The following is a 9117-nucleotide window of genomic DNA, read 5'->3' as shown; positions in this document are numbered from 1 at the left end:
AATAGGGTCTGAGCAGCAGCCGAGTCCCCAGGAGTCTATGCAAATCAGCACAGGGTATAAAGGGAAACGCGCTGTGCAGCTGTGAGTACAGATAACGGAAGGAAGGGGACAAAATAACATTATCACAGAAATGCGAGTGTAGTCCTGCAAACATCCCAGAAATCAACTAAAAACTAGTTTTTTCAACAGACTTTAGAAAACTGCCAAATTTAAAATATTTTATTATCAACTTTATGATTCAAACTACCAATAATCATCTGTTATGCTTTATTTTGTAATAGAATATATTTGTCTGTGAGTGCAGAATCTCTGAGTTAATTGATCTTTTAAAAATATGGTACCAGAAACTGTGTGTAATACATTCATGTAATTGGATAGAATGAGGAGGTAGTACACAGATTATGCATCTATCTCAGTCTATTCTGAATATTAAATATATATTTGAAGTTCTTTGACATCTCAAATCCCCTCAAGATATCTCAAATCTGATCACTGATATTGCCCTGAACCCAAATGATGTCTCTGAAGATGAGTCCCCAGATACTTACAAATTACCCTTTTCCCTGCCCTTTAGGTCCAGCAGTTTCTCAAATCATCATTCCTCACATCAGTTTCTTAAATAAGATATTCTCTATCTTGTGAATGCTTCACACACCTCAGGGGTAACTGCCCCACCTAGTGGTAACAGATTAAAAAGCTCCACCTCCCAAGGTATCAGAGCAGATTTGTCATTTATTCCTACCCAAACCAAAAATATGTATAGAATTATACAAATACCAATACAAACCCTTCCAGCCCTAGAACATTAGGTTATGGAATAAGTGAAAGAGAACCCCTGACCTCTTGAACCTTTGAGTTATCTAGGAGATGCAGATAATAAACAAATAATATTTCTACAGCTTCTCCTATCCTGCTTTTCTGTGATTTACCTCCTGTAGCAAAGCTGCTAATACAGGACAAATGGGGCAAGGTGCACCCAGGTCCATTGCATAGGACATCCCTCACTGTGAACAGAATCAGAGGAAGACTGAAAAATTTGAGACAGTTTAACAATTATGTACATAGCATGATCCCTCCTGTATCATGATCTCCACTTTTCCTGCAAAGCAACCACCCTTCTGCCCCCAAGAAGTTTCCATAATGTGGAATATCCTAAGGCATGTATTGTTCCAATTCTTATCAATAATACATTTATTTTTCCATAGTTTGTCTCCCTAGGAGCCCATTACATTAGATGAGGGTGTCATTCCCAGGCATTCAGGAATGGGGTGGCACAGACCGAAACCAGCAGGAAGATATTCCTACTCAGTCACAGGTTCGCCGAGTTCTTGGTCCACCATGAATATGGGTTTTGAAGATGCCAGTACTTGCTTCATGTTTGCCCTCATCTCCATGTTTTTTTTTCCTGCTGTTCCATGAAGTTAATATATATATATTCTTACTTTGAATTTTACTTCATAATTGTCAGGTTTCCTGCTTCAATGCAGTAGAATGTCCTTCCTAGACATATATTAAATAACTTGAGATAGTCATGGATGACATGAGATGAAACAGATTGCATCATGCAAATGACTGAGGCAGAGGGGTCCACATGAAACATTGTGCATGGAAATGTTCTGTTTGAATATGGACATTTGATCTCATGCATGAATGAAGTAGGGAGTTGGCCTGCAAAGCTCAAGGAAGAACACTTCCAAATATGAACAGGATGTGGTCTTGGATGATTACAAAAGACAAATAAAACTGTGAAAATCAGACGAGGGTCTGATCCTAGGGGAACCTTAAAGAGGATGAAAGCTGAGGGATTAGATTAAGTGCAGGGAGAATCCATGGAGCATGAGTCTGAATTAATTATTTTTTATGGCAGATACTCTCTAGGTCATTTTATGTGCATTAATACTGTGAGGAAATGGGAAGTGTGGAATGATTATGCTTTCTGTGCCAGTGTTGACTACTATGAAGAATACTGAAGGGGGCACTGGACCCGAAATTGGGAGGCCTCTACAAGCTGGAACGGGCAAGAAACAGATTCTCCCCTGAGGTTGCCTCAAGAGGACACTGCCACACCAGGATTTCAGCTGATGAGATCCATTTTGCTCTAATGTTTTGCAGAAATGTAAGTGAGACATTTCTAATGTTTGTGGGAATTGTTACATGAACAATAGAAACTAGAACAGAGATCTTTACTGCATTTTACCACAGTGACCATCACAAAAAAGATTAAAGAGACCAGACCCTCTAAATGTCCCCTTGACCTGAAAAAAAAATCCTTGAAAAGAAATCAGGAGACAACTTCCCAGGAAGATAGAAGAGGCAGGTATTTCTAGGGCTGTTGGAACAGGGAGTAGCAACTTCATAAGAGATTGACCAACAAGCAGCCCAGAGGGAGAGGTTGTATTCAAACAGTCAATCATAATGGGGGGAAAGTCCTAATATTTCTGGCAAAGTAACCTGCCCATTTTCAGCCTTGAGCTCGCTGATGCTGAGAGGACAGTCTGTTGTGATCAGCTGACAAGGACCTTTCAGGGATGCCAGATGCCCTATGGATGCTGAGGTGATAAGCAGTTAGGGGACTGTCCTGGATTCTGTTGTGTGCCAGCTTGAAACTATTATGAACTCCAGAAAAGGCATGTTTTAATCCTGACCCCATCTTCTGGGAGCAGCCCTGATTCTATATAGTACTTTGGAATCTTTTGGTTAGATTATCTCCAAAGATGTGGCATGCCCAATTATGGGTGTGACCTTTTGATTAGATGGAGATGTGTCTCCACCCATTTCAGGTGCATTTTAATTATTTTACTGGAATGTTTTAATAGAGGGAACATTTTGAAGAGAGTCAGAAATGATCAAAGCCTCAGAGCTGACAGTGCCCCGGGCTGAAAGAGATGCTGACACTTGGAGAATAGAGACATGGATGTTTGGAGATGTTGGAGCCTAGCATGAGATGGTAAGCAAGACAGAACCTAGAGAGAGCCAAAGGAAGCAAAAAGATGAAAGTCAGCCCTGGAGAAGCAAAGTGAGGAGCCACATAGGAACAGAGTCTGAAAGCAATGGAGCCCAGGAGCAAGGGACAAGCACATGCCAGCCACATGACTATCCAGCTGACAGAGGGGTTCCTGAATTTAGCTTGTTAAATTCCACTTATTTCTTCTTTTCTTGTCTTTTTCTTTTTAATATGCAATGCTTCATGAATTTGCATGCCATCCTTGCACAGGGGCCTTGCAATTGTTCTCTGTATTCTTCCAATTTTAGTGTATGTGCTGCCAAAGTGAGCACAATTTCACTTTTTAAAAGCCACTCCAGGTCTGGTATTTCACATTCTGGCACCTCGCAAACTAGCACATGCTGGTAGCAGACTGGTTCCTGTGGTTGAGACTGGAGGAAATACTAGGGCTGGACTTGCAGCTAATGCTGACCCTAAGACCTGGTGAGTCAGTCAGGGAGACTGGAGACTCAATCTTCAGAGGTTCCCCTTGGACACCTGCAATCAGAATGAACGATAACATAGATGCACAGATTATGCCAACAAATTTGAAAACAGCTTGTCCACACTTTGTTTTCTTGTGGCTACAAAATACCTCAGAGATCCATTACATTTGATATGGTCTCTAATATATCTGGAAATTATGGCTATTTCAGTGTGCATCTAAAGTAGTTTTCCCTAATCCTCAAAGACTTAAACCTTGTTTGGTTGAGGTTCTTTTACACCTTCTACCAGAGTCCCAGAGCAGCAACATCAGAAAGAGGTAGGGATGTGCCATTACCAGTGTCCTTTGCCCTGCCAATCACAGCTCTTTTCCTGTCACCAAGGCACAGAGCCCAGCTGGAAATCTATGCACAACTGGGCAGTGCCAGAGGGGCCTGTGCAAGTCACACAGTGGTCAGAGAAACAAATTGCATAGTAGATTGTGGGTGGATGTAATGTGAAGTCCCCAAAATAGCATCACACAAAATGCAACTTTTTGACCATGAAACATGCAGTAATCAATTTCAAAAATGAAATTTTCAGTAATTTTTTTCTAAGTAAATATGTATTCAAAATGTATAAAATTATCTGGTTATACAAGCAGCAATCAACAATAAAGGACAATCTAAATAAGAACCTCATATTAAATGTGTCTATCTCCTTAAAAAATATCATGATCTGAAAAGATATTTGATTGCCTCTAGCTGGAAATATTTTGGTACCAAAGGAATGCTGTCCTGAAGACATCTAAGGACACTGCCTACATGTGCCTTGGGTGCCAGATCCATGCACAGGCCACAGCAGTGAGAGCCCACAGCACCTCCAGGTAGGAAATTCTGAAGGTGCATGTGCAGCATGAATCAGAAGTGAATTGACAACAGCACTCTCCTTACAGTTTCAGATTTTGTAGGTATCAGAAATTTTTTAAAGGAATGAATAAAAAATAATATAGTACATATATAGAAAACTAAATCTTAAGGATGATATTACACTCTTCAATATAACCAAACCATCAAACCAAAGTTTCTAGATCATGGATGAGGAAACCCAAAATTGAAGCTGAATGAAGGTAATTGACAACAGTAGAGAATTTACACAGCTCGAAGCCAGAGCAGAAGAAATTTTACAAAATACAATGCTGAGAAAGAAAAAGATGGACAAAAAACCCACAGACATAGAGGATCCAGAGAGATGTACAGTGAGAAGAACTAATATACATCTGAGGAAGGGAGATAATGGGCAGATGCATATTTCAACACATAATGGTTAAAAATTACCCAGAGCTAGTGAAAGAAAACCAATTCACAAACTCAAGCACCCATCATACAAATTCAAATTAATAAATAGGACTCCATACTGAGATACATCTCAAAAACTGCAGAATATCAAAGACAAATAGGAAAACAGATAGTCATACAGAAAAATCACAGCTCCCTTTCAGTGCAGCAATCCTTTATAGTGGCACAAAATAAGTGTGCTTGGCAGCCCATCATTTTTGCCTATGGATAAGCACTGCTCTTGAGTGACCACCGCAGCTAGTTCTGCCTTCCTTGTGACCTGGTTCTAAGCCTGCAGCTCCCTGGATGGGGTAGTAAGAGCTGCCCTCAGCTTCTCTGAATGGCCCCTGCTTCTTCTCCAAACATTGCTTTTCCATCTCAAACTTTATAATTATTAGCAAGGTTTGTATCTCCTTAGAGTTTGGATGATCGAATCTGCACTCAGTTTCTCCAAAAGCCTGGCTCTTGAACTTCTGCTTTTTGCTCCATTTAGTTTGAAACTTGGAATCCCCAGTATCTGCAGGTAAAGGTTTGCTCTCACATCTGAGACACAATAAAAACAGGAATCCATGACCCATCCATGACTGTTACCCCCTTATTGTATAGGGGCCAAATTTAGGTAAGCTTGGGATACTCGACCACATTTATTCTCCCCTTTCCTCCTCCATGTTCTTTAAGTCAACACAGCTGTCCTTTTCTGCCCTTGCGTCTGGTTGGCTAATTGTGCTTCTTTGTTATCACCCAAAGAACTTCCACATATCATCCAAAACAACTGGCCAGGAAGCAGGGCAATTTTGATGCTGCTTAACAAACCCAGGTGGAAATGCATTCAGGTGCTCTTGGTTTAATTATCAGGTGCCCCGCCTTGAATGGTGAGACACATCTCTGAGGAAACCACCTGTTCAAATAGTCCCACCCACAGCTGGGTGAGACAAATCTCCATAGAAACAATTTAGTCTAAAGGTGCCACCAAGCAGTATTGAATCAGGATTAAAGAATCGCTTTTCTGGGAGCACAACAGTTTCATACCAGCACAAAGTTTTTAATTACTTTTAGACATTAATATTGTTATGTGTGTTATAATTTGTTGAATAACCACTAAAAGAATTAAAAGCACATTATGTATAAGGCCCTAAAAAAGGACAAGAAGGGATCATAAAAATTATCCATTAAACACAAAGCATGGTAGGAAATAACTAACATATTAATAATTATCTTAAATATCAGGTTCTGCAACTAAAACACAAAGTTTATCACATTTTATGAATCACACTCACCCTGAATCATAGTCCTTAAAAGGAGACACATCTAAAGCAGCACAAAGCTACAGAGAGCTTGAAAGTAAAATAGTGGAAAATAATATAAACATATATATATAATATATATTTATTTAATTATTTATTTATAAAATTACAACCTTAACCAAAACAGGGGCAGTTATAATAATATAATAAAGCATATAAATGCATATGCTTTAATGTAAAAATTGTTACTAGGTGACACAATTCACTTCACGTTGATGGTTGTTTCAATTCACCCTAAAGGAAAAATAATACTGACTTTTACCCATCTAATAACCTCAAATGTGGAGACCAAAAATTGAACAATTATAAGGAGAACAAGTTTAAATACACAAAGATAAAGCTGGTATATTAGATCCCCAATTTCAGCTTTATAAAACAACCAGGAAAAATTAACAAAAATAGCAAAATCTGAAGCAGAAAAAATTATGAAAACATAAACTGATTTACACATTCACTTCAAGCCACACATGGAACCACCTAAAAAAATGCTCACAGGGGTGCATGGGGAGTGTGGCTGTTAGAGCTCCTGCCTGCCTTCCATGTGGGAGACCTGGGCTCATTGCCTGGGCCATGCACTCAAAAAAAAAAAAAGCTCATAGGCAGAGACAGAAATGAACATGAACACATTTCAAAATAATGAGTGCTCTGACCTGCAGGCAATTAAGCCAGAGATCAATAATAAAAGAAGATTTAAAAATACCTATACACTTTTAAAATAGTAACTTCATGTCTATGCTCCAATTCTGAAAAGCATAAGTAAACACCTACCAGACAGAATCAGACAGAATGATCCACAGGTAACAATAAAGTCACCAGAGAATTTAAAAATCTAGAAGCACTGGATCCTGAACAAAGAAGACAGATTTTGGAAGAACGTCAACAGATGGGAAAGGGAAAGTTTAATATAAAGAATTATTAAACTATGATAGAGGAGTAACTCTGAGATGTAGGGGAATGCCACATGGCACCTTAAGGTTAAAGGAACACCTCAGAGGGAAACACAGGGAAGTGGGGGTCCCGTCCCAAGATTGGCTTTTAGACCTATTGGAGATGGTACAGTTTGAATCCCATGAATTGCAGGGAAGTTCACTGAATTGCACAGGCCACAGCTTGTCTGCAATCTCTGTGCAACAGGAAGAAACCCCTAGGCATGGGAGGGGCACAGGAGAGCCTCAGGTAGGGGCAGAGTGCAGGTGTGCAGAGAGAGCGGGGACACAGGTGCAGGCAACAGGCCTGGAGCCCACAGTGACCTCATCAAAGGGATCTTCAAGGCCATGGAATGTTTGCTGTGTGAAAAAACTGTTTAAAAAAGAGTTGATTTGATAAATTTGGGTGGAGTCATACAGTGAAATTCTATTCAGCAATGAAAGTGAATACATTGCAGAAGCACACAACAGAAGAGATGTTCTATGAATATTGAGTGAAAAATGTTAGCAACAAAATGTGTGGAGGACGACTCTTTTTATATAAAATTCCATAACATGCAAAACTATATAGTTTGGTGCTGCCTATCTGGAATTTAAGAATGTGAATCAAGGAAGTGATTCTATGAGATTCAGAGAAATCAAGAAGGGTTTATGGTCGGTAAGGGAGGGATGGTTTTCAGTAGGGTGTGAGGTAGAAATGTGCCAGGTCATGATGAGATCTTGGTGTCTGCAAGGTCGATATTAATCAAAAATAGGTATGTGTGTGTGTTTTATGCAATTTTCATTGTCATGTTTCAAAACAAAATATTGAATATTAAATATATTTTATCATACATATTATTACACACATTTATTGATATATATGAAGAATAATAACCTCAAAGTATCCAGCACTACATTTGAGAGAGTATTTGGTCAATTAATATTTGTTGAGCAAATTAATAAATAAAAATCAACTGAATAGAGGAAAACTTTAATTCTGTCAAAGTTCATGTTAATTGATAGAACAGTTGTATCTTGTTCTAATTTATTTATATTTGCCATTCAAACTTCTCTTCTGAATTCTAAACTCGTAACATTCTTGACACTTTCTATGGCACTTCTAGCTCAGTATCTCTGGAACCTATCTCGTGATGTTTACACCTCCACGAAAGCCAACCCCACCCAATTCCACCCAAGGGAAGGAGCAGCACACAACCTGTTGTCTAAGCCAGAATCAGTGGAGTCATCCTCGACAACACTCTTTACTTCAGCACTCACAGCCACATCCTGTCAATCTTATAACCACATATTCCCCAATCCACCCACATCTTCCTATCTCCACTGCCATGAATTTTGACAAAGCCATCAACATCTCTCTCCTGGATTCCTGAAATAAATTTGTTACTGGTCTTCCTACATCTATTTTCTTGACTAATTTTTTTTTTAGTCAACTCAGCTAAAGCTACAGCGATCTTTTTAAAAGTCAAATTTGGTCATTACCTCTGTCTGCTTAAAAACCTACTAAATCTTTCCACTGCGTTAAGTGACACACACACATACACACACACACACACACACAAAACCGTAGAAGTTACTACTCCTTGTTGGCCAGGTACATACATATCCTATATCAAATTTTGCATTTTCTGATATTCTTTAATCAATATCTGTTACCCCTCCGCACTTAAACTCTGAGAGACAGAACCATGTTTTTAATTGCTTATTAACATTATTATAAAGCAAATGCAGTAGACTCTCAGAATTAATATAATTGCAAAATGAAAAGAGAAATCAATAAAGAAAAGCATTATCTATAACAAATTCATTCACAAATATAACACTAAAATACAATAATGATTTGTTTAATGCAAGTATGTAAATATTCTAGCTTTAATGGAAGTGCAAAGATGTTGATATAAAATAAATACTGAAGGGAAAGAAACTTGATGGACATCTAGTGCTGTCAACTATGAAAACAGTGTTTCATTGTGGATAAAGATTGTTTTCCTTCTATTGACCAAGCTGCCAGCTCCATGCCCCTTTCCCACTCCCTGCCCCTCCTCACCACCTTGAAACCAGGTGTGGGAGAGCAGAGAACAGCTTGAACTGCAGGGAATAGACAGAAAACATGGCATGTTCAGACCCTAACTATTCCAAATACC

The 9117-nt window shown here is 38.9% G+C and overlaps 1 non-coding gene across 1 annotated transcript; it reads right to left on the bottom strand.

Moving 5' to 3' along the window:
• Window positions 1-3169: 3169 nt before the first annotated feature.
• Window positions 3170-3276, bottom strand: LOC143661791 (U6 spliceosomal RNA). Its single transcript, XR_013164843.1, has one exon. It is a non-coding gene; the product is annotated as a U6 spliceosomal RNA (small nuclear RNA).
• Window positions 3277-9117: the final 5841 nt, after the last annotated feature.

This window comes from Tamandua tetradactyla, chromosome 17 (assembly GCF_023851605.1).
Source record: "Tamandua tetradactyla isolate mTamTet1 chromosome 17, mTamTet1.pri, whole genome shotgun sequence".
NCBI lineage: Eukaryota > Metazoa > Chordata > Mammalia > Pilosa > Myrmecophagidae > Tamandua > Tamandua tetradactyla.
This window is presented reverse-complemented; position numbering and strand designations above follow the sequence as displayed.